General features: G+C 35.5%; 1 pseudogene; it reads left to right on the top strand.

The window, feature by feature from the left end:
* Positions 1–4,851: 4,851 nt before the first annotated feature.
* Positions 4,852–26,089, top strand: LOC120135648 (annotated as a pseudogene).
* Positions 26,090–26,335: the final 246 nt, after the last annotated feature.

The following is a 26,335-nucleotide window of genomic DNA, read 5'->3' on the forward strand; positions in this document are numbered from 1 at the left end:
TTCATTTTTTAATTGATGTTTTCTTAAAACTCTTTTAAAATATAATTTTTAGGTATTCGACCTACCTGACCCAAAAGGCCGATGGCGACTCCCAAATTATTTTCAAAACCATTTATTCACATAAATTTTCCCGCCAAATAAATTTTTCGTACCCGGACGAAAACCGGTTACGACAGGGTACACGTTTGGTTCACGGAATGTAAGATTACCTCCGGAAATAGGATTATCGGAATGTAACATTACCTAACACAATACTGGGAATGTTACATTACTATGTTTGGTTTGTTTGGAAAGAGTATAAGATTATAGTGTTTGGTTGAAGGAATAAAAGATTATTGGAATGTATTTTTACGAAATTGTCCTTGTTCTATATTTTTTAACAAGTGAAATTCTAAATAGTTAAATGAATATATTTTTAAAAAAAAATCATCGAGAATATATTACTTTAATATTTTTAATATATATACTTTTAATAAAATTTATATATAATTTTTATAAAATTATATATAAATTGGTAGAATAAAAGAGTAAATATATCATGTATTATTTTAATTAATAATAATATTAAATTTTACATAATTTATCTAAAAATATATTAAAATTTTACATCAACATTTAACTAAATAATCTTATGAACATTTTAATAGATGAACCATTTGACTCCTACCAAATGTACAAAGATGACTTTATTATAAGTGAATCCATTTACTTTTTAAATGTGTATAATTAAATTAAAATTTTATATATACAATTAAACAAAAATCAAAATTATATATATTATATAAAATTATAAATTAATATTTATGTATTTCTTTTGGTACATAATTAATATTTATATATTACTAACGCATTTAACAAAATTAATGTGTAATTTTAATAATTATCCAAAAAAATCAAAACTTAATTCAAGTGATTCTTAGATAACATATCATCTTAATTTTCTTCTTCTGCCGCAATCAAGCCATAAATATGGAAAAAAAAATAAAGGCCCCTATAAACTAGCACAATGTTCAAATCTTAATGCCTGCAACAAATAGAAAAAGAATCATATCATATTCATCGATCGATCGAGAGAGCACATCATTTCTTGAACTCGAAATGAATCGCTAGTTAGCAGGGTGTACTCATCAAAATGATCTTTGCAAACAATGATAAAAAGTATAATCAAATTTCCAAATCTTTTTCCACTTCAGAACATAATCAAGTCAATAGGTAAATAGGTTTTTCCCCTATCAGTACATGCAAATTAAACGTTCATAACAGAAGAGCAAGTCCACGGAAAATATCTGAGGCTGAAGCAATGGCAGCATCCTTGACAGATTCACACCAGGCATACTCTCTTGCTCCATCCTTGTCGATGATCTTGATGACAAAGTTTGGAGGAGCCATGATCAGTCTTGATGTGATCTTCATTATGCATTTATCAACCTTATGAAGTGTAGCAATGTAGGCCATATAGTACAGAGACGGGTCTGTCTCTTTGTCATAGCCAGCAAGAAGGATGTTCACAGAGTATGGATTATGGAAAAGCCAAATGTCATTGTTAACAATAGTAGAAGAGAGGAGGAAGCATGTGAGAAAGGACCAAATTCAGCTTTCTCATGGCACACAGTAAAGAACTAAAAACATCTTTCTCATACATGGATATCTTTTGTATTTTCGAAGGCACTTAAAGGCAACAAAAATACATATATGCAATCACCAAAAGCTTGAAACTGAAAATCAAATTTTAAATGAAAACTATTGGATAGAGATTATTGCAGTGAAAGGACACAAGATATCCATATCATGGTTCAAGACAAAAACGTAAGCATCAAGTTTTCTTCATGAATTTGTTAAATCAATTTGGTTGAACAAATGTCATTGGAAAAGTAGTTACATTCAATCCACATACAGTGTACAGATCTTAACATTGTCAATGAATCAAATCATGATTCCTCCTTGAAAATAAAATTATCTATACATGTTTCTCTAAACTTTTAATGAGATAGCATCATTTGACACACTGACTGTGCATATACCTACAATCAGTGCATAAAATATGAAATCTAAAAATAAACATAGACAAAACCTTAGAACTGAAGGAACCTCAGAAATAGATTTGCAAGAGTCCAGGACCTTAAAGAGCAATAAGTGCACTGAGCACCAGCACGAACAGTCAACCAGAAAAGGAAATAACAAAGGCATCAAGAACAACAAGATATTCTAATTCAACATTGGAACTCCAAAACATAATAAAATATTTTCGTTGTACTCAAAATTCCTTGGACTGTTCTAACCTGATCTTCCGCAAAAACAACAAGGATTGATGTCATAAAGCTTCCAAAGGTGTTATAACAAAAACCGTATCCTACTTAATTGAAGAGAGGTGTCATAGGGTCATGATTCATGCAATGGAAATATCAACTCTATTTAGAACCAAAGTCCATTTTCCCAATTACAGTGTTTTACTATTAACTCAAACCACAAAAAAAGCCTCCACCTTTCTTATGTGGTACTAATCGATTTATCGAACTAACTGAAACCATTTACAGGATTTCTTATATTTCATAATCATTATAACCTTAACCAATCACAATACATTTAATCATTCCACATTTATCTCATTACTCCGTTGTTCTAACGATCACACTCCTAAAGCTAATCATACCATATTGAACATACATGACAGCGTAAAAGCTTCATTCGAAAAGCAGCATAGTCTGATTAGATAAAAACATTATCCCGCATGGTAAAAAAACTAATGTAACTCCTTCAAAACTTATTATTCACTAATAATTGAAAGTGAACAAAGATATATTGAAGTAAAAAGGTCTCCATTTTAATGAAAAGACCAATACTTGGTGGTTGGTACTCATGTTCAAATTTCAAAGAACATTCGTTGGATTACCATTCAATCAAAAATAAAGATCATCTTTCGTTAAGGCTTTTGCTTCGTAAAGTGGAAAGGATGATAAAATGAAAAGTTGAAATAGGGAAAATATTTGAAAGGAAAATATAATTTACATTTGATAGAGTGGAAAATCAAAAGGAAGATAAAACTTAAAAAGAAATGCATAATCTTGTAAAATGCACATTTAACTTCGATATTTTGTGTGTGTATTAACTCAGGGTGTCCCCAAGCCACATTGGAATTGAAAGTAGAAAACTAATCCTAGTCAGGCCGAGAGTGTTTGAAGGTAAAGCACTCCCAACAAGTGCACTTCCAAGGATTGGAACTTGTTTCCTTATCCTTATGGGGGTTGAGGTTGTTATCACTTCAACTAACAACTCAATTAGTTCATACAACTACCCTTAAGACTACATTCAATAAGTTCAAAATTTGAATATCAACATCTATGACGCTTCCCTTATCTATTTGTACCAAAAAAATAAAAGGTGTTTGATCCATGAATCCTAGAGCACTTAATACAAACAACCTTAGAATGTGACATCTAGCGAATTCATAATTCAAAACCCAATATTTGTAATCTATTAGTACAAAAGAGAAAAAATGTTTGATCCGTATTATAATTGAATGCCTAAAAGATTCAAGGAAAATTCCACATATAGATAAAGAGCTTGAACATAAAACTGAAAAGAATGACAAAATTGTTCCATACCCAATGTGTTGTTATTGAATCAGCTGCTCTTGGTAGCCATGGCTTTGCAAATCCCACCAATCCCTTTACAAGTCAAGAGAGTGAAGTAAACAGTGAAAAAGAACATGTATTGGGAGTGACTCGAAGGCCAACTGTGAGAATCACATATTTCTAAAAGAGCACAAGTTTCGGGCCGAGCATGTTGAACGGATTTTTTGATGAGTTCGTTGATGAATTGAGATATTACTAGGCCTAGTGTAAAGAATATTACTTGAAGCTCTATGTGGAAAATGAAATGTGAAACGAAGCCACCGAGGGAAATGAAATCGGGAACCAAAGAAACCCAGGCTAGGAAATGAAAACGGGAACCAAAGCAGTAATGGACAGCTCCTCACAACAACTCTCGCCAAATCGAAGAAGAAGATTTTGTTTCAGCCCGAAGCAAACGGGGAGAAGGGTATTTTAGAGAACGGGGATGGGAATAAACAATTACCTATTTGAGAAATTAGGATTTGAAACGAATAGTATTTGAGATTTTTTTTTTAATTTCTCAAATTCAAAAGAGTTCAAAATCTTTAGATTGAAAAAAGAGGGAAAAACTTCTCTGAAGAAGAATGTGAGGAAAATGAGAGGTTATTATATTCTATTTCTTGTTTAATCGAGGTGGGTTATATTCTTTTACATTTAATTTGTTTTCTTTATTTTTTATGTAAATAAGTATTTAACATGCTATTTGTCACTTTTTATTGGTTCATATATTTTCTTTAACTGGTGTTACTTTTAAATTCAAAATATTCATAGATTAAAATTTAGGTATCTATTTTGATTAAAAAATAATTTAATACTTAAAAAAATATGATATACTTTAGGTATTTATTTGTGATATAAATTATAATGATTAAAATATGAGTAATTTGAAAGTTGAGCAGTTAAATTAAAAATATTTAAACTTTAGTTTAAAAATAGGAGTGAAAAGATAATTGAGTGATGAATGATGTAATTTATTTATAAAAATACAATAATATTTAATTTTTAAGATATTAAAATAAAACAAAAATGATAATTTAATTATTAAAATACACTAAAATTAATAATTTAATTATAAAAATACATTAAAACTAATAATTTAATTATTAAAATATATTAAAATTAATAGTTTAGAGATTAAATATGTAATTTCACCTTAAAAACTTGATTTAACTTATTGAAGGCAACTAGACAATGTTAATGTTCTTTTATTCACTCTCACGTTGTAATTGTAAAGGCTGAAACGAGCTTGCATCTTCATAAAGAAGGCTTCTGATTACATCTCACCAAGCTCCATGCTCTCACTAAGACTGAGTCCATTGATCTCCTTTCCTTTTCGTTTAGCCTTTTATTAACTTCCACTTCTCATCACAGACCCCACTTTCAGTTTCAACCAAATGGATAAACTCCTTGAGCTAGGTCGTTCCAAGGACCCAAAGGACCGAGAAACAGGGGCCGAGCTTCTTCTTTCTCTTCTTCAGTCTTCCACCGGTCCCTTGTCTTCTTCCGACGTTGAATCTCTCGTTTCAACTTGTCTTGACCTTCTCAATGACCCATCTAACTTAAACGCTTCTTTAGGAGCTCTCCAGTGTCTAGCTTCTGCCGCCGTGCTCTCACCTGACCATTTGAAGCTGCATTTTGATGGGGTTTTGCCTGCAATTGTGGAGTGTTTAGGGGATGATAAGAAACCTTTGCGTGATGCGGCTAGAGGGTTGTTGTTAACTTTTATGGAGGTTTGTTAGTTTATTTTCTCTTATTTTCTGTAATAAATAGTGATTTGGAATACAGCTAGCTATTTAATACCTTGGAGTTTTCTGGGGTTTCTAATTGTTTATCTAAGAGCGGTTCAGTTTTAGCCTAAGATTTTACTACAATTTTTTCTTCTTTGTTTGATGAATGCTTGATTTGGTCAAGTTCAGTTTCACTTTTGTACCCGTCTTTATCAAATAATCTTTTCAAGTGAATTATAGTCTTTGATTTTTAGCCTAAGATCATTTCTTTTAATCAATTAAGACTTGAAACGATTCCTATGAGAGCAGTTATTTTTTAGGGTGTTAGGGTTTTACTATTCTTTTTTCCTCTTGAATTATGTTTTTTTTTGTCTTTCTCTGTTTGATTAATGCCTCATTTGGTCAGGCTCGGTTTCACTCTTATACCAGTCTTTATCAATTAACATTTTTGAATTCAACAAGTTTTCAATTTTAGCAGTTTAATTATCTCCCTTTTCCTTAATGTTCATTTGGCTTTATGATTCTTTTCTTTTTTTCCCTTTAACCTGATACTCTCATCGGGAGTGCAAAGTGTCTTCGCACTGCATCTAACACTTGTTAGTGGCTAAGGCTTCCTTTTTTTTTAAGGAAAAAAAATCTTGCTGTAGGTTGATTTGTTCTGCTTTTGGCATAATAATAGAAAACAGGTTTCAATTTGATCTCATTCATTAATTTCTATTTTATGTATTAATCTTTTTCCAGGATGTTAATATACAAATGCTGATAAGAGATGAATTTCACTTAAGCAGCTTTTTCAGTTCATACGAGTTCTAAACCTTGTTTTTTAGAGAATATCATCCCATTCCTTTGAAGGGTCTGATTCCAAACTCTATATTTACTGTACAATAGGTGGAGCTAATCGCTTGTAATTAATTATTCCTGCAGGTTTCTTCACCAATTATCATTGTAGACAGAGTTTGGCCTATTGCCCGGGTGGATAACAGATCTAGAGTTCATGAAGAGTTTACGAGAATCGTCACTTCTGCTATCATTGCTTTTACATCGACGGAGTTCATGAAGGCTATTCTTCCTCCTGTATGTCCATCGGGACTGTTCAGGAATAATTAACTTTCAGATATAATTACTTTTGTAAATATCTTATTTTTATGCTCATTGTGATTCTTCTCAACCAGATCTTACAGATGTTGAATGACTCAACTCAGAGAATTAGAGAAGGAGCTACACTGTGCATTGAGGTAATTACCATTATGAGTTTAGGCAGTTCTCATTAGTTGGCCTAATAGTTTACGTATCCCAAATGCAAAAGACACACCTTTCTCTCTTTAATATAGGTTCAGTCTGATACCTTTTTCTTCTTTCTCTGAAACTACAGTTGTACATTTTTTTATAAGAATAAGAGGCCTCGTTAAAAAACCCCTTCATAACTATCGAACTACTAGAGTAGCTCAATGGACATTGGAAGGAGGAAAAGAGTGTCTCAATTATTTTATTGCTAGAAACCAAATACACCAAGAGTTCAATAATACCAATTACAGCCAGAACATGTCAAAAACTAATGACAAAACCATTATAACAGCATGGCATAAACTATTTTACCTATCCCTATCTTAGTAAGTTCATCCGCTTCCCAATTAGCTGCTCTCATTACATGCCTAACAATAGCGCCTTTCTCCACCACAAAGGAGACAATGTCTTACACCAATGAGTTGAATTGCGGGGTGCAGGAAGTAGGGCTCTTAATCCACTCGAAAGCTATCAAACAGTCGGATTCTAAAATGAGCTTACAACACGCTGAACTCCCCGACTCCATGAAGAGCAGCAACCCTCTTTTCATTGCGAAAATTTCTGCCAAAATTGGAGGACCTAGACCAACACTCTCGGAAAAAGAACCCAACACCACACCTTTCTCATCTCTGAGCAGCCCACCAATTCCTCTTTTCTGCCACAACCTCTCTACGGCACCATCAACATTCAGTTTAACAAAACCAGGGGGAGGAGACCGGCACACAGACTTTGATGGAGCCATTTTATAGCTCTGAACACAATATCCTAAGGTAATGTCCCCCACTAGGCTATCAATAGGGATTGACACCTTAGGAAATTTTGAAGAGAACCATGCTGTCACCCTATACCTTGTAAGAAACGAAAGCAAAGCAGAATTAAGCTTCCCCTTATTGAACACTATTCCGTTTCTCAACTTCCAGATCGTCCACAATATAGCCCCAGGGATAAAACCCCAAATGGTACAAAAAAAAAGTCAAAGCATAGGGTGGCAGAAATCAAAGCAGCATGGCTCTCTAGAACAACAAACGAAACATTCCATAACCTTAGAAAATTCGCCCATAATTCCCATGACATTTTGCATTGGATAAACAAGTGACAAAATGATTCCAGAGCCGAACCACAAAATGGACAAAAAGATTCTTTAATCTTTAATCCCTGAAACCCTACGTTTAATTAGCTCCACTTTAACCCCACCTTCTTATGAACTACCTTCTAGACAAACAATTCCGATTGGGGAGGAGCCACACCAATCCACACATGCCTTAACCAACGATAACTATCATCAGACCTGTTAAAAAAGAGCCTTAGGCACGACTTGACCGAGAAACAACCGTCCCCCTATCCTATCCATAACAGACTGTCTTCAAGCAGAGGAAAAGAATTGAAATTATATAGCAATGAGATAAGATCATTCCATTGCTGTGTCTCCCAATCAGCTAAATTCTTTCACATAGGAATGTCCCAAAACCAACATGAAGAGTTCGATTTCCGAAAATAAGCAATCTTTCCCTCTTTATTATTCGAAAGGGAAAACAATCTTGGAAAGCACACTTTCTGCGGAACTCCATCGAGCCAAGCATCGTGCCAAAACCGAACAGCTTCCCTATTCCCCACCTTCAATTGAAAATTACTTCGAAGACAAGCACCAAAATCATCATCAGAGCAACAATTTCTAACCATTCCCTTCCACATCCACGAAGCTTTGCGAGAGGCCATATTCCCAATTGCATTCGGATCAATCTTATTGTTGCAACAAATTACCCTCTTCCACCACAAATCCCTCTCATTCGCAAATTTCCAGCCCATTTTTCGAGTAGTGCTCTATTCATAAGCTTCAAGTTGGGAACACCAAGCCCTACCAACGCCTTAGGCTTGCAGACCGTGGACCAATTAACCCAATGGATTATGCTCTTGTCAACTGAATCCCCCCATAAGAATTTCGCCATAATTGAATTAAGCCTCTTTAGAACACAGTTTGGCATCCTGAAAATTGACAAAAAGAAAACAGGCAAAGAGCAAAGTACTAATTTTATCAACACGACTCTTCCAGCAATCGACAACGAAGATGTTTTCCACCCAGTCAATTTTCTTATAAAACTTCTGAATAACCAGATCCCATAATGATGTCGAATTCTTCTTCACCCCAAGAGGCAAACCCAAATAATCAGTTGGAAAGTGACCCACTGAACACCCTATTGCAGCCGCCCACTCAAAAAGAACATCTTCATTAACGTTAATTCCAAACAGCCTATTCATTGATAAATTTAGTTGCAAGTCGGACATCATTTCGAAAATTAAGAGGACTTTATTGACATTCTTCAATTCCCCAATAGAAGCGTTGCAAAAAATCAGTAAATCGTCAGCGAATTGAAGGTGAGAAAGCATGAAAGAGTTATTCTGACTTTCGAGTGCAAAACCTCTGAAAAGGCCGAGCCTCACTGCCTTTGACAGCATCAAACTCAATAGTTTGCCCACCAAATTAAAAAGACGAGGAGAAAGGGAACAACCCTGCCAAAGACCCCTAGCAATCCGAAACTCTTCCGAAGGAGAACCATTCACTAAAATTGAAATTGACTTAGAGGAAAAGCACATATTATCCCAAGATTTCCATCTATGCCCAAAACCCATGCAATCCATAATTGTCAGCAATAAATCCCAGTCAATTGAATCATATGCTCTTTTAAAATCAACCTTAAAGGCCATCCCTTTAAGACCTTTTCTTCTCCAATATTCGATCCCCTCATTTGCAATAAAAACGCAATCCATAATCTGCCTCCCCGGATGAAGGCGAATTGAGATGGACCAATTATCGAGTCCATACATAACCTTACTCTTCTCGATAAGACTTTCGAAAAAATCTTGTAAAGCCCTCAACTAAGCTAATAGGCCTAAAATCCTCAATGCTTTCCGAACAAGATTTTTTTGTAATAAACGTTATGAAAGAATGGTTAATCCCCTTCTCCCACATTTTACCCAAATAAAACTCACTAAGAATCTCATAATTCCCTCTTTTAAATGCGGCCAAAACCTTTTAAAAAAACCCATGCTCAGCCCGTTCAGCCCCAGAGCATTATTACTGTATGAAGAGGATTCTTCCGAGAACGGTCTCTCTAAAATGGAATTTTGTTCCTTCGAAATCTTAGCAAAAATTCAAATCCACTTCCTCCACCTCAATCGTATGTTTCTTGTTATAAGCCTCTTTGAAGAAATTAACAACACTTAATTTAACTGCTTCAGGATCCGTCTGTAGCTGTCCATTCATCCTCAACGCTTTAATAGCATTAACGCTTCCTCTCTTAGCTGCGCACATGTGGAAATATCTCATATTTCTATCTCCCTCCGAAAACCAGTCAGCGACCTCTTAATCCAGCACCTATCCTCCACAAGGATGAAAGCATACAAGGGATTCTTCGTTGCCACTCCACCATTCTTCACTCCATTACGAGCAGCCACCACTTTATCACAGTAAGAGCTACCGTTATGAACCTTATTAAACATCACCTTTCTATCTTCATGGCTCTTTGTTTGATTCGCAACCCGCTTCTTTTCCCTTTTGTAGAAATCAGAGTAATTCTCTGTAATTTCTTATTCTTTTCAATATGACAAATTACATATTTATATACAAAATATCTCTCTAAAGTAGGAAACTCTAAGAAAGGAAAAATAATAATCCTAGGATATGATCCCTTAAAATAAGGGATTGTAGAAATCTATTTACAAAATCATATCTCTATAGGAATGGCAACAAATCATATATCTATAGGAATTGTAACAAATCATATCTCTATAGGAATGGTAACAAACCATCTCTATAATTCCTACACTCCCCCTCAAGCTGGAGAATATACATTGTATAATCCCAGCTTGAATAGGAATTTATTGAAAACAGGCTTTGGCAAAGCCTTAGTAAGAATGTTTGCAACTTGTTCTTCTGAAGGAATGTATGAAAGTGTGGTTGTCTTTTTGTTAACTTGATCAGCAATAAAATGCCTATCAATCTCAACATGCTTTGTCCGATCATGTTGAACTGGGTTCTTGGCAATTTGAATAGCAGATTGATTATCACACAAAACTTCAAAGTGATCCTCTTGACTAGTGACAAGTTCTTTCAGTAGTTTAAGTAGCCAAATTCCTTCGCATATTCCCAATGCTAGTGCTCTAAATTCAGCTTCAGCACTACTTCTTGAAACGACAGATTGTTTCTTAATTCTCCAAGTTGTAAGGTTTCCCCAAACAAAGGTGCAGTAGCCACTAGTGGATCTCCTTTCAGTAAGGTCTCCGGCCCAACTAGAATCTGTAAAGATCTTAACAGTTCTGTCTTGTGTCTTTTTAAACATTAAACCGTGTCCTGGAGTTTTCTTCAAGTACTTGAGAATTCTATTTGCTGCTCCCATATGCTCTTCAGTAGGATTAGTCATGTGTTGACTTATCACATTTACATGAAATGCTATATCTGGCCTTGTCAAGGATAAACATATTAGTTTCCCAACTAATCTTTGAAATTTCTCTTTGTCTACCAAGGACCCATCTTCTTTGTTAAATTTCAAGCTTGCCTCTATTGGTGTATCAATCGGCTTACAACCAAGAAAAACAGTTTCTTTGAGTAAATCAAGTACATATTTTCTTTGGTTGATCACAAGTCCTTCTTTTGATCTTGCCACCTCCATTCCTAGGAAATACCTTAGCTTTCCCAAGTCCTTGGTTTCGAATTCCTTATTTAACAACTTCTTCAAATTGCAAATCTCTTCTTCATCATCTCCGGTAAGAATTATGTCGTCCAAGTACACAATAAGGATAGCTTTCTTATTTGTAGAAGTTACTTTGATGAAAAGAGTGTGATCGGGGAGGGATTGCTTGTAGTCGTTTTTTAGGATAACTTTAGTGAACCTCTCAAACCAAGCGTTGGGTGATTGTTTTAACCCGTATAGAGACTTGTTGAGCTTGCACACCTTGTTACTTCCTTCAAAAGACTTTAAGCCAGGTGGCAACTTCATATAGACTTCTTCTTCTAGCTTGCCATTAAGAAAAGCGTTTTTTACATCAAGTTGGTGTAATTTCCAATCGCAATTTACAATCAAACTTAGGAATACTCGAACAGTATTCAGCTTCGCCACAGGTGCAAAAGTTTCTGTGAAATCTATCCCATATGTTTGTGTAAAGCCTCTAGCCACTAGTCTCGCTTTGTATCGTTGGATGCTACCATTTGAGTTATACTTTACAGTAAAGATCCATTTACAACCAACAGCCTTTTTTCCTTGAGGAAGGTCCGTAACAGTCCAAGTAGCATTTTTCTCAAGTGCACAAATTTCCTCTTCAACAGCCCTTCTCCATTTTGAATCCTTTAGAGCTTCAGCTATGCTTGTGGGAACCTGTTCTTTAACCAAGTTTGCTGTAAATGCTTGAAAAGACGGCATCAATGAATTATAACCATCAAATTTTTCAATAGGATGCTTGGTGCACTGTCTAACCCCTTTTCTAATAGCAATAGAAAAGTCATCTAGAGTAGGAGAAGTGGACTTACTGATTTCTTCTTCTATTTCGGCAGCTGGACTCAAATCTAATTCTCGGCAAGCATCAGATTGAAAAACAGCCTCAGGAATATATTTTCTTTTCCTTGTATAGAAATGGAGCTGTTTGATTGGTGTTGCTTGTGGAATATTTTGAATGGGAGTATGTGTATTTTCAGGAAGGGTATTTAAAGTGGGTATGGGTGAAGTAGTGATAGGTACTACCGGTGGATCAATGGGAGTAGTTACATGTGACAAATCTGTAGGTAAGGACAAAATTGGTAGCAATTCTAAAGGTTGAGAATGAAGAGTAGGAGGAGATACCTGATGTGGCTGAAAATCCTTTCATGTCTCCCCCTGAATTTCAGCCTGAGTGAAATAGGGATCCTGCTCATAAAATGTTATATCCATAGTGGTAAAAAATCGTTTTGAAGGAGGATGATAGCATTTATAACCCTTTTTAAGTGAAGAATACCCAACCAATACACACTTTAATGATTTAGGATCTAACTTGGACTTATTAGGAGCAATGTTTTGGATAAAAGCAGTACAATCAAATATTTTAAGTGGAAGAATGGAGGAGATAGGTTTAAAATGGGGAAAGTATTGTAAAAATATAGATTGAGGTGTTTGAAATTGTAAAACCTTACTAGGCATTCGATTGATTAAATATGTGGCAGTTAATAAGGCTTCCCCCCACAAATATTTTGGAACATTAGTGGTAAATAGAAGAGAACGAGTAACTTCAAGGAGGTGTCTATTTTTTCTTTCGGCAATATCGTTTTGTTGTGGGGTGCTAACACAAGAACTAATCTGAACTATGCCCTTTTCCCTAAAAAACGCACCCAAAGACTTAGCAAAAAATTCACTGCCATTATCAGATTTAAAGACCTGAATTTTAGACCCAAATTGAGTGAGAACCATGTTATAAAATTGGGTAAAAACACCTACAGTTTCAGATTTATCTTTTAGCAAATAAGTTTAAGTTATCCTACTGTGATCATCAATGAAAGTGATAAACCACTTACAATTATCAGCATTCTTCACCCGAGAAGGACCTCAAATATCATTGTGAATCAAAGCAAAAGGGTGAGAAGGCTTATATGTAGAAGGAGAATAAGTTGATTTAGTATGTTTGGCAAGAGAGCAAACTTTGCAAGAAAAAGAATTTGGCCTTTTATGAATGAATAGAGCAGGAAAAACTTTTGCAAGATAGTGAAAACTAGAATGACCTAAACGATAGTGCCATAACATAACATTATCAATTTTTTCTAAAGCGGTGAAAGATTTCGAGATTTCGGTTTTAGTAGAGGCAGGAAGAATGTAGAGACCATTTTGCAAGCTGGCCTTACCAATCATCTTCTTCGAGTTCAATGCCTGCAAAGTACAATCAATATCATTAAAAATTGCAGAGCAGTGCAAGTCGGTGGAAAGTTTACTAACGGAAACGAGATTGCAAGCCAGATTTGGTACGAAGAGGACATTTTTAAGTACAATCTGGTCATTGAGAATAACAGTGTTATGTCCTTCTATTTTGCACAAAGAACCATCAGCCGTTTTGACAGCTTTACCAAAGTTTGGAAAAAAATTGCAAAACAAATCCTTATTACCAGTCATATGATCCGTAGCACCAGAATCGAGGATCCAATTAGGGGACGACTGGGAGGAAAAAAAACTGTAGCATAAGGTTTACCTTCTGGTTCTTTCATGACCAAATTACCTTCTGATTGAGCAGCAGAACCAAAAAAAATTTTTGGATTTGAAGTGATCTCCGGAGTAGGAGAAGAAGTTGTGGACATCATCTAAGTTGGAAAGAAACTGTAACCTGGCTCTGATACCATGTAGAAATCAGTGTAATTTCTTATTCTTTTCAATATGACAGATTATATATTTATATACAAAATATCTCTCTAAAGTAGGAAACTCTAAGAAAGGAAAAATAATAATCCTAGGATATGATCCCTTAAAATAAGAGATTGTAGAAATCTATTTACAAAATCATATCTCTATAGGAATGGGAACAAATCATATCTCTATAGGAATGGTAACAAATCATATCTCTATAGGAATGGTAACAAATCATCTCTATAATTCCTACACCTTTCAACTTCTGATCCTGATGGATTCTTCCTGCTCACCGATCTTTGATACTTCGCCACCTTGACTGAAACTCTTTTCACATCAATCACCGCATTATCAACCTTTGCTACAGCTTTCAAAAGATCCTCCTGATTCTCAAAGTGAACAAAAGCAAAAGTTGATTCTCTGTGCTTCGTTCTCTTGTTGACAATGGGAATGAAAACCTTAATGACCTTGTTGTGATGATTAAAACGATCCCACAAAGCTTTCCTTGTGACTTTCTTGCTCAGATTATCAACAAAAGCAGACGAAGGAGCTCCAGTGGGGAGAAAACCTTGTCCTGACTTTTTGCTTTCCATTACTTTTATATAAAGTTCTAACTCATTTGTGCATTAAATGTAAAACACCCCTACTTGTTATGTATGTGCATGAGTGTGCCTATCGGTTCATACATGCGTGCATATATAAATCTATATTTATGTGTCCCCATTCACCTCTAGGGCTACATTGTTTTTGTCCTAGATCAAGTCATTAAGTTAATAGGAACTCCTCTTGCCTCTTTATTTTGTTTTGGTTTTAATTTTTTTTCTTTAAATAAGAAATATGAGAATGGCTTGTTGGAATGTTAATTGTTTATGGGAGAGAGTAAGATGAAAGAGATATTTTTACATTATGCTACTAAAGTTCCTAATCGCATGTTTCATACAACTCCTTGTACTTTTTGTGGTCTATTTTTTATTCATGAATAAGATAGACAATACACTTCAACTTCATGATACCTGGGATCATATAAAGAAATGCATGAGGCCAGTTTATTTAATGAATTGTTTATTTTCAGGAAATGTACATGCAGTTTGGAACCGAATTTCTTGCTGAACTCCAACAAAACAATCTTCCTTCATCGGTGGTAATGCTATTTATTATTTATTTTGGCTATTTCTTGGTTTCTTCTAAGCACTAGTATGGTGATGGTAATAATTTTAAGTTAGGCGTTCATATCCTGTTGGGTGTTTTTTCTGAAGTTAATTAATGGCTTTTGGATCCTTAATACCATTCTATTTTTCTATTTTTAACGTTTCGATTGAATTTTACATAGTTTATTTTTCTCTTTATACATGTCACAGTTACATCATAGGTTCAAACCAATATGAACCTGTTGGAAAAATGTGCTGTTAACTATTTGGTGGTTTCCTGTGATTATTGTGCTCATAATGTGCAAACCCTTAACTGCAGTTGGGAGATATTAATATCAGATTGCAGCGGATAGAGCCTAAGGTTTTCAGTTTCAATGGACTCATGTCATCTTCTTCTGATCAAGTTGATTCCACCAAGGTGAACCGGGCAGAGAGCAATCCTAGGAAAAAAGACTCTTTTAAAGAGATACCTGTTTCTGGAGGTCAGCATGCATATAGCAGAGTTCATATGCAATGCCAAAATATGATTCACTGTGTTCAATTTTCTTCTAGAGTTTTTTTTCTAGGATGTATAATGTCTCACATGATATCATTGGGAAGTTGGCTACAATTTCCCTAAATTTTGTGGTTATGCCACTAGAAATAAAGTTCTGACGATCTATGTTGCTTGAATTACCCGTGTACGACTCATATTCAGACAAGGGAGTGGAAATATGACCTTCTGAGGATCCTATAAATAAATGGAAAAACTTGAAGAAAAAAAAATAGAACATCCCTTGTCCGAAACATACTTGAATACACTTAAACCTGAGTTCGAGTAACATAGTTTAGGATTCTTTTTCTTTTTTCCTTTTGATTTAATTTAATAGTTCCACTTCTTTTTTCCTTTTGATTTAATTTAATAGTTCCACTTCAAAATTGATTCATGAAGTATTAATGTTGTCGCCACTTATGTAGGTTATCATGTGATTCCTTTTATTATATTTCTTGTTTACCTTAGGTTCTAGCGCTTTCTGTGCTGTATTGCTTTCAAATTAATTAGGTTTCAGTGGCATGACTCGATAATATGCTTATTTAACGTGTTATAGGAGAGATTGACTTTACAGATAAGCTGGTAGTTCCGGTTACTTTAAACTCTGAAAAGGAGCTAATAAGAGAGATGGAGAAGATTGCATGTATGCTTGCAGCGGAAAATGATTGGTCTGTTCGAATAGCTGCCATGCAGCGAGTTGAAGCTCTTGTCATTGGAGGTTTGTGTTATTTATCACTCTGTTCATCTTCTCTCTAGTTTACTGAAGCTCAGGTTGTTTGAGCTTGATCATTCTATGTTCGTAACTTCTGAGTTTTGAGTGCTTTTGTTTACTACATTGTTGACCAAGTGCTTGAGTCTTACACTTTCATTAGTTGACCCCTTGCTTGTCTATGGACCAACATCTACAGGTTGTTTATGAACTTAAGCGTGTTTGCTAGTTCAAATCAGTATAGTTTATTTAATAAAAAGAAAATTTATCGTTTTCTGTTGAAGATTAAGCTAAAAATGCTCAGACTGAAAACAAAGACATTCCAAAAATTTAACTCTAAATAAGAGCTAATTAACCTTTTCTTCATTATGTCGGGTTTGGCTATATGGGTCTTATTATTCCATTTTTCTTTATTTGGAAAATGTCCTCTGGAAGTACATGAAAGACTCTGATCGTTTGCAGTTCATGTTTAACCAGGATTAATGCCTAAGAGTTAAGTTTTGAGATGTGTGCTTTTGACTGCACGGTAACTTTGAAATTAATATTCTCGAGTCTTGTGTTCAACAGTGTGCATGTTTCTTTGAATCTGGAACAAGGAAGTTGGTTTTTCTTATGTGTTGAAATTTATACAAACTGCAAATGCATTCTTATGCCAAAAACCTTTTACCATCATGATAGTGTGGGGCTCAAATGAATGTCAAATATTTAATTCTGTAGTGTTTTTTTATTAGGTTCTGTTGGTTATCCATGCTTTCATGCACTCTTGAAGCAACTTGTTGTACCCCTTTGCACTCAGTTATCGGACCGAAGGTCTAGCATCGTAAAGCAGGTTTGTTGAACTTGCCTACCTACAAGGATTGGTGACTCAGTAATTAGCAATTTAGCTGTCATCGATAGGGTTTCTATGCTGGTTGCCAATAAAAATCATAATCCTGCCTTTGCCCGAAAAGCCCTCTCCATTTAACGATATTTTGCATCAAGCATTAGGAATTTCCATGTCCATGATACATCTTCTATAATTGTATTTTACCAATATTTTTCAATTTGTTGCATAGATGTCTTGCAGGATGCAGTGCTTATTTGCTTTAGCAAATGTCATCTTCTAATTTCATATTTCCCTTCTGTTTGCCCCATGTAGAGTAAACTTGACCCATTTAGCCTAGAACTAAATTACTCTTGACACTTCATTTTCTTGAAGTAACTATGTCAGATCAGCCCCATATACTGAAGTGGGTATGGGGATATGTCTCTTCAAATACATGGAAAGCTTAGAGAAAATTGATCATACCCATGTCAGAGTTCAAAGAGATACATGTATCTGACACTTTCACCAAATTCCGAGTAACATAGCCTACAGAACATAAAAGGCCATCAGTTAACCTTGATTATAGAATGGATACTACTACAAACAATAAAATCGTATGATTCAGTTCAAAAGATATAAGACCAAGTTTTAATGTTGTCCTTAAAACTACCAAATATATTAGTGTTTCATGCTAACAAATCCATAACTTGTTCCATGCATGAAGTATTGAAAATTCTTTTAGCAAATCAAATAATATTAGTAAATAGGAATAGACATAGTAAAGTAAAAATGAATATTTATATGCACTTGGGGATTTTATACAACTAAAATACAAAATCAGAATTTTGAATGTTGGAGCAAATTACAGACCTTGTTTAGTCTTCAAAACAACTGTTGTTCTCAACTCCTTGTTACCATCAGGCCTGTCATCTCTTATGTTTTTTGTCGAAAGAGCTGTTGGGGGATTTTGAAGCTTGTTCGGAAATGTTCATTCCGGTAAGAAAGTTTCTTTGTCTGATGCAATCACTAGTCAATATAGTAGCTTTAGCCTGTCCTAACATCCTCAATATGATGTTTACATTTTCTTTTCTTTTAACCTTTCGGTTACTTTTGATTTTCGAGTTTCAACATTTTTACTTGATACCGTTCTTAGGTCCTCTTCAAGCTGGTTGTGATAACAGTTCTCATAATAGCTGAATCTGCAGATACCTGCATCAAAACAGTATGTGCATAGAATATGAAAGTCAAGTTTTTTCCCATGTTTACCTTGGTGCATGTATTGATGAATACCTATACTGTACAGATGCTTCGTAACTGCAAAGTTTCTCGTATACTTCCTCAAATAGTTAATCATGCAAAACATGACCGTAATGCAGTACTGCGTGCTAGGTATTTTATTTAGTCCTTAATCACATATGTATCATAAGTACGGTTCCTCTCACAACCCTTATTCACAATTACAGATGCTGTGAGTACTCTCTTCTGATGCTGGAGTACTGGGTCGATGCACCAGAAATACAGAGATCAGCTGATCTGTATGAGGATCTAATAAAATGCTGTATAGCTGATGCAATGAGTGAGGTATTGCTTCAAGAATTGTTTTCTTGTCGAGGCTCCATATCCCATTCTTGCACAGCAACCAGTTTTTGGTTATTTCATATTCCAATTTAAGTTTCAATAATCATTTTGCGACATCTCTTAGATTTTTAGTTTCAATTTTGAGGTGAAAAATATTTAGAAGTCACTCTTCGTAGCATATATTTGTTGGTTCTTCATTATATGTATGTATATATATATATAAATTATGCTCAATGATGTGGTTTATCTTCGATAATCTTTGGAAATGAAAAAGGTACGGTCAAATGCTAGACGTTGCTACAGATTGTTCAAGAAAATTTGGCCGGAACGTTCTCAGCAACTATTTATGTCCTTTGATTCAGTTATCCAAAGGGTATAAGCTCCTTTCTTTTTTTCATCTTTTTGGATTTCCAATTTTAATTGATTGACTGATTGGGTATTTTTATCAAACAGATGATAAACGATGAAGATGGGACCACACAAAGACGCCATCCTTCTCCCTCAGTTCGAGTAAGGGATGTCCGTAAATCCCATAAGGCCCTCCAAGCACCTTCTTCGACAAATTTACCTGGACCTGTAACTTCAACAGTTACCACAGTGGATCGGAATAGGCCTGTACCAGTAGGTTTTCCTCTATCTGCTGGTCCATTTCACCCTGAAGTAAAGTCACATCGAAATGGTTCTGAAAGAAGTTTTGAAAACATGCAACATGCAAACAAACAGAGGGTTCCTGCTATAGGTAACACGCTTGCTGGTTTAAATATATCTGAGAAACACAGTTATCAAAAGCAGCAGTCAGATAGCTTGGATTTAGGTATATGCCAAGTACCTCAAAAATTCGTTGAGAGCTTTCCATATCTGTCAGGCTCGTTGAGAAAGTGTTTCCTTTGCTACTATGTTCCTTATCGTGGATGAAAATTTTCTGTATTTCCTAGTGCAGGAGTTGTCCTTCCTTCTGCTAGTGGCCTCCATTTTCCCCCTATTGTCACTGCTTCAGCTGTTACTGCAAATGCTATTTTTACCGACTCAACTGCATCAACAGTTAAAGGTAGGAGTTCCTTTGTCCATTTCATATGCAATTCCAAGATTGAAGACTATTTGATTGAGGACTATTTTTTCCTCTGCTTCAATCTATCCATTGAATATTTAGCTTGTTTGTTGTTGAAATCAGGGAAGCAAGCTTCTGAGAAACTTGGAGGTGGCTTTATGGAAGAGCACTCGGATGATAGGCTTGCCTGGAAATCTGTTGATAAGCACATTGACAAACAGTATGTAGAGAGTTCTTCTAAAGATGCCAATTTTAGGGACTCCCAAGGTAATGTTATTCCAAACTTCCAGAGGCCGCTTTTAAGAAAGAACGCATCGAGTCGAGTTTCTGGAAATAGTAGAAGCTTTCTTGATGATAATCAGATATTTTTTGGTGAAACATCGAACTACGTGAATGGCCCAGCATCACTCCAGGGGGTTCTGACAGAGGGTTTGAGTCCAAATTCTAATTGGTTCGCTAGAGTTGAGGCTTTTAATTATGTCCGAAGTCTTCTGCAGCAAGACCAAAAAGGTTTCCAAGAAGTTGCACAGAATTTTGAGAAAGTCATGAAGTTGTTTTTCCAACACTTGAATGATCCACACCATAAAGTTGCGCAGGCTGCTCTCTCTGCCCTTGCAGATGTAATTTCAGCATGTAGAAAACCTTTTGAAAGTTACTTGGATCGAATCTTATACCATGTGTTTTCGAGGTTAATTGATCCCAAGGAATCAGTTCGGCAGCTTTCCGTAATGAATTTGGAAGTTGTAAGCAAAGCTTATAGCATAGATTCTCTTTTACCGGCTTTGCTCCGGGCATTAGACGAACAGAGATCACCGAAGGCAAAACTGCTGTTATAGAATATGCTATCGGTTCCATCAAGAAGAATGCTATGAATTCAGATGGCGCTGCTAATAGTGGCATTCTAAAGCTGTGGATTGCTAAATTGTTACCTTTGATCTATGATAAAAACACAAAACTAAAAGAAGCAGCCATTTCTTGCATTGTATCCATACATACTCATTATGATTCGACTGGTGTTATAAACTACATCATGTGTATGTCAGCTGAAGAGCAAACTTCTCTGAGGCGAATTCTTAAGCAGCAAACTCCTAGAATTGAAATGGATCTTATCAACTTCTCGCAGAATAAGAGAGAAAGACCCCGTCCAAGAAACAGTTATGACCCATCTGATGTTCTTCCTCCAGATGGTGAATATAATGGTGCATTGAAGAAAGCTTACTATTTTGGAAGATATTCTTCAGGTTTGAATGATATTGATAATGGCAAGAAGTTATCTGCCCAAGAACCGGTTCAAGTTTTAGAATCTATTGCTCAAAAAGTATCGAGTGAAGCTGAGAAAAAATTAAATCAGAATCTTGAAGGTGACTCTAATAATGCCTTTATTTGCACTGCTACTGGTGCTGATGAAAACGTAAAATCCCCATTGGGCCACCCTGATGGTATTGATTGTGAGAATGTCCTGAACAACTACCGGCCTTCATTATGTTTTGACTTGAATATGAATACAAGCTCTAATCATCTCGAAGTCAGAGGTTCCAATTTTGGTAATGACACTTTCATTGATGGCAATTATAGCCTAGAGGATTCCAGCAACACCAAGATATTCTCTTCTCTAAGATCGCGTATCATCATTCCTCAAATTCTTCACCAGGTGAACTATGAATGTTAAAGGTCCCCTATGTTAGTCCCCTCCCCCAAATTTTCTTGTCCCTCTCTCTGAAAATCATATTTTACCAGAGCAATTTTGTTTCTGTTATTGTGTAGAAAGCAAAATACTCATTTCCTTGTTTTGACTTTCACATTTTTTAGATTTCTATCAATAAGGAGAGTGCAACCATAAGACAGGAAGCGCTAAAGCAACTAATGGAGGCTTCCAAGGATTCGAACCATTCAATTTGGACAAAGGTGTAGTCTAATTGAAATTCATGACACTCATTCCATGGATACGAGCCATTTAATAAGGACATAAGTTACTATGTTTAAGATCTCCAATGTCGGAGATGTGCTTGTCCAACAGACACACACACACACACGTACATGGACATAAAATCATAATCGATATATTAATTTCCATTTATGTTTATTAAGAATTTGATTTTCCAGCACATCAACCAATAATAACTTTTCAAATCGACACCAGAGGTTACCATAGATGTAATGGCATGCAGAAGGGAGATAGATTTTATAGTTTGATGGATGGAATCTTAATCAAGTGTTGAAGAGACTGTTAACAAGTGTTAGCCTTAGCCGCAATATGCTCACGTGGTGGATATTTTTTTTTTTCTTTTTTCCTTTTTTGGCAGCATTTCAATCAGATTCTGAAAGTTGTCATTGAGGTGTTGGACGATCCTGATTCTTCAACCAGGGAACTCACCTTTCAGTTAGTAGCTGACATGGTGAACAAACAGGTTTATAAAACCAGCACTATGTCTACGAAATGAAGATTTAAATAGTTTTATCCTAGAAAATTTTCATTTCACCCTATGGTACCTGGATTCCAGCATGACCATTGGATGTGGGTATGATTCCTACATGGTTTTTTTTTTGGTGAAGATTTTCCATGTATTTTGAAGGGTTCTTGAAGTGTCGTATCCGATGCCAATGTTAGGATATGTGTCAAACATAGGTGTTGGATATGGGAACTTTAAGAAAAATGAAGAATCCAAATAACATAATTTCAGCCTATGCTTTTATTATTTTCTACTGTGTTCTAAATCTATGTTCTGTGAATCCAGAAAGATGCTATGGAAGATTCTATTGAACTTGTAATCGAAAAGTTGCTTCATATTGCAAAGGATGCAATTTCCAAGGTGTCATTATTTTCATCAGTAATTTAACAGACTAAAGTCCTAACATTACCCCTTCTCCTGAATCTAATACGTTTGGATAATGGTTCAGGTTTCAACTGAAGCAGAGAAATGCTTATCAACGATTTTATCTGAATATGACCCTTTCAAATGTCTAAGTGTATGATTACTCGGCTTTCATGAAATTATTTTCTTTAATGTTGAATCTTTATCATGATTTTGTTTCATTTTTGGAGTTGCAGGTTATTGTAGCCCTTTTATTCACTGAAGATGAGAAAACTCTTATTTATTGCATCAAGAAATTAACAAAGGTATTCCATAGTTGACTATTGAACAAACTTAGAAAGAAGGTTGTTATTTTTTACTAAATAGTTTACAGACTTTATAGAGTAATCTAAGTATAAATTAGGAAACAATCCCTAAAAAAGGTAACTCCCTAAGAATTAGAGACTAAGATTAGATCTTACTGTACAAGGAAACTCCTAGGAATAAGGTAAGTAATTTATCTTTATTTTAGAAATTCCAACACTCCCCCTCAAGCTGGAGTGTAGATATTTATCAAACCCAGCTTTCCAATAATTTCTTCAAACATGTTTTTGCTCAAGCTTTTGGTCAACAAGTTTGCAACTTCTTGTCTCGTAGGTAGGTAGGTAACACAAACCTCTCTCGAGTTAATTTTTCTTTGATGAAGTGGCGATCAATTTCCACATGTTTGGTGCGATCGTGGTGAACAGGATTATGTGCTATGTTGAAAGCTATCTGGTTGTCACAATGCATTTTAATAGGTCTAGTATAAGGCACTTTTAGTTCTCCCAGTAGTCGATGTATCCAGATTCCTTCGCATATACCATGAGATAGTGCTCGATACTCTGCCTCTGCACTGCTGCGTGCCATAACGAACTGTTTTTTACTTCTCCACGTTACGAGATTGCCCCAAACGTAGCTATAGTAACCACTTGTAGAACATCTGTTGTTAACAGCCCCTGCCCAATCTGCATCAGTGTATACTTCTACACTTTGGTTGACAGTTTTCTTGAAGTGCAGGCCTTTACCCGGATTCCCTTTGAGATACTTTAATATCCTGTACGCAGCTTCCAAATGTTTCTCCCTTGGAGCATGCATTTACTGGATGATAACACTTACACCAAAAGCTATGTCTGGACGAGTGTGAGATAGGTAGATAAGTCTCCCTACTAGTCGTTGATATCTCCCCCTGTCGATTTCTTCTCCTTCCTGATCAATTCCCAATTTAAGATTGAATTCCATAGAAGTTTCGGCTGGTTTGTTGCCCAACAAACCAACTTCAGAAAGCAGATCAAGAACATACTTTTTTTGGGAGATGGAAATACCTGACTTAGACCTTGCTACCTTCATTCCAAGAAAGTATCTAAGACTTCCCAAGTCCTTAAGTTCGAATTCAGCACTAAGAAACTCTTTTATCCTTTCAATTTTGCATGAATCATCCCTTGTTAATATTATATCGTCCACATAGACAATGAGATTGCAACATTTTCCACTTTTCGAGTGTTTGTAAAACATAGTGTGGTCAGCCTGTCCTTGAATATAGCTTTTACTAGTCATAGCTTTGGCAAATCGGTTGAACCACACCCTTGGAGATTGCTTTAGTCCATATAATGACTTCTTTAACTTACACACTTGGCCCTTGCTCTCTTCAAACCCGGGTGGGAAGTCCATGTACACTTCCTCATTTAATTCTCCATTGCGGAAAGCGTTTTTTACGTCCAATTGGGTCAAGGGCCAATCCAAGTTGACAGCAAGGGATTGGAGAACTCGAATGATGTTTAGGTTGGCAACTGGTGCAAAAGTCTCGTCGTAGTCAAGGCCATAGGTTTGAGTAAAGCCCATAGCCACAAGCCGAGCCTTGTATCGGTCGATACTGCCATCGGGTTTAAATTTTGTAATGAAGATCCACTTGCATCCTACGGTCTTCTTCTCACTTGGTAAATCCGAGACTTCTCACGTTTCAGTTTCTTTGAGAGCCTTTATTTCTTCCATCACAGCTTGCCTCCACTCAGTTGATTTAAGAGTTTCTTCTATGTTTTTCAAAACTTCTACAGTATCAACATTAGACACAAAGGCTTTATAAGACTTAGATAAGCTTACTGCTCTGCCCTTGGACAGCGGACAACAAAAGATCAATTGTGGTTGCAGATTATAAGCACTTCATCGAATTTAAAAGAGCATAAAATGAAATTTCAAAAATAAATAAGCAATATCATCTAGTTGTCCGGTAATTTTATCGTTTCATGCACAGCATTATAATAAAGACCTTGATAGTTTGTTACCCTTTATTTCATCGTCACGCATAATAGACTTATTTTTTCTGCTTTTGCAAGCTTGTCCATCGGCTTTCTCAAGAGGAACTTCTGGCTCAGCTACCTTCATTTTTACCCGTTCTTTTTTGCGCATTCCAGAATCGAAGCGCTGAAGTACGCAAGGTAAAACCTTTTATTTTATGGTACATGTGGTGCAGGTATCTTATGCTGGTTACTTGAATACATTTGTAGGACTGGAAGGTTATATATCCATATTCATGTTCAAAATTGTGTGAGATATGGTTACTTGTAGAAAAATGGGTTTCAGAGTAGCATAGGTGTTAAAAGTGTAATTTGAACTTGGATATGGACATGTGCTGCATATATGCTCGTTCTTAAGGAGTTGGATTTGAACTTAGATCCCTCAAATACATAAGAATGGTATATTAGCCACCAATCACCAATTAGGTTATTCACCTTAGCCTTAACTTCAATTGGCATTTTCAGAACTGACTTTCCAGATTTGCATATGAAATTTTGTAGTATTTTATTTTTCGTTTGCGGTTAGTACTTGATATGCTAGGTTATGTATCTGATGTGACATATAAGTTTTAATTTATATTATTTCACTCTTCATTTCACATGAAATACTTGTGTGTCCAATGCATGTCCGGATAAGGGCATAAAATATGACCCCTTCAAAAAAAGAAAAGCTTGGAGTAACAAAAATTGAACATACACCATTCCGTAATCAAAAAACACCCGAGTCTGAGTAACATGGAAAAGGATGCACAAAGTATGCACTCGGCGATCGGATAATCAGTAAAAGTTGAGCTTGATCACTGCTTGTTAGGTTTCTCCTTGACTGGTCATAATAGATCAAGCATGCTTACAATTTTCAATTATATGTTTGGTCATGTTGTTTACAGACTGTTGTTTCCTGCTTGGTCGACATTTACATCATGCTGGGAAAGGCGTTCCGGCCATATCTGCGGGATCTCAACGGTACCCAATTGCGTCTGGTGACTCTTTACGCCAACCGAATTTCTCAGGCCAGAAATGGAACTTGTGTTGAAGCTATCAATTAGCCAGCAGTTTTAAAGTGTGAATTTAGTTTTTTTTTTTAACTTTAGTTTATTTGAAATTTGTATTTTTAATATATCTTTCATTGGTGTTGTGTTTGAGTTTGCAATAAAAAGGGTGAGTTTCTAGGCTTTGTTGTACTTGACCTTTTGCCTTCTAATTAGAGGTGCACAAAAAATTCGAATATCTGATTTTACAAAAAAAAATATCTGAAATCGGATTTGGGAAAAATCGGTTTTTTTAAAACCGGATCGGATATTTTAAAACCGGATAGTATAACCGGTTTGGGAAAAAATTGAACGACAGGATTTTTTACCGGATTGAAAAAAACCGGATAAAAAATTGGTTTTTTATCTGGAAAAAAATTCGGTCTGG

The sequence above is a fragment of the Hibiscus syriacus genome, unplaced genomic scaffold, assembly GCF_006381635.1.
Source record: "Hibiscus syriacus cultivar Baekdansim isolate YM2019G1 unplaced genomic scaffold, ASM638163v2 tig00110610_pilon, whole genome shotgun sequence".
NCBI lineage: Eukaryota > Viridiplantae > Streptophyta > Magnoliopsida > Malvales > Malvaceae > Hibiscus > Hibiscus syriacus.